Source organism: Cyprinodon variegatus, unplaced genomic scaffold (assembly GCF_000732505.1).
Source record: "Cyprinodon variegatus isolate N-32 unplaced genomic scaffold, C_variegatus-1.0 Scaffold2209, whole genome shotgun sequence".
NCBI lineage: Eukaryota > Metazoa > Chordata > Actinopteri > Cyprinodontiformes > Cyprinodontidae > Cyprinodon > Cyprinodon variegatus.
In genome coordinates, this window is record NW_015152662.1 from 16,452 (window position 1) to 17,713 (window position 1,262).

Consider the following 1,262-nt stretch of genomic DNA (forward strand, 5'->3'; position numbering starts at 1 on the left):
GTCACCACCATTTTTAGCAGTGGCGGGCAGTACATACGGTGCCTAGGCCTTCAGTGGGCACCCCTCAACTTAATCTACTTTTTTTTGCTTGACATCCAAATGTATATAAATATACATTGAGTGAATGCACATGATATCTTTGCTAATACGAAGGATTTGTTGCATACTTGCAGCAATGGATGTCAAGTGTTTTAATAAAAGTAAATATGAAAAGTAAAAGCGCAGGTATAACGAGAGAAAGATTACCCTGACGATGAATACAAAGATCAATTAGCAAGAAGCCCAGTTAAGACAGCAGCAATCCTCTACACCAGGGGTGCCCAAGTCCAGTCCTCAAGAGCTACCATCCTGTAACTTTTATATGCATCTCTTCTCTAGCACACCTGAATCTAATGCCTCAATCCCCCCCATTTAGCTCATCAGAGGCATGGTAACGAGCCACTCATTTGATTCAGGTGTGTTAAAAATGGTTGCATGAAATACTTGCAGGATAGTAGCTCTTTAGGACTGGACTTGAGCAACCCTGCTCTACACCATAACCACAGCTCTGTCACATTTACATCATCAGGAGACGTTCAGGTTTAATATGCGTCTAATAGCCAGACAAAACAGGGCATAAAGCATGAAAATGAAATATATCACACTCACCAGAGATGCTGATATTTATAAAGTAAATTCCTCCTTCTGTCTTTGTGCAGAAAGTCTTAGTATCTCCATTTACTATCAATCATTGAGGTCCAAAAAACATTTAGCGAAAAAACAGATTGCTTAACTTGGCTGTAAAAATTTTGCTCTAACTGACCAATCAGAGGACAGAATATGCTGATGTCAGGGTGGGCCCTCTAGCAGCTGTAAAAGGCGGCCCCGTCCAGGAAACACACAGCCAGGCAGACGAGCTCCGAGCCAGCTCCCATTTCAGAGGATGAAGAGAGCACATCCAGCCAGTCACAGTCAGAGAAACAGGACTACACTGGAAAACAGGCTGATCTCCAGCATCTATAAGCAAGTGTTGGTGGCAGCTGCATAGCTGATATTTCTCTCCAGGATGAAGTCACAGCCAAACAGGAACAGACCAGATGAAGCTACTATGAGAAAAAGCAGAGAGAGCAGAACGTTAGAGATTGAACTAACAGATTCTGCAGAGTGGAAGAATAGAGATAAAATGAAGCAGAATGATGAAATAGGGGTCCCTATGTCCTCCAGAAGTCTAAGCATATAGCAGCAGAACTATAGAGATAGCTCAGGATAACCTGAGATACTGT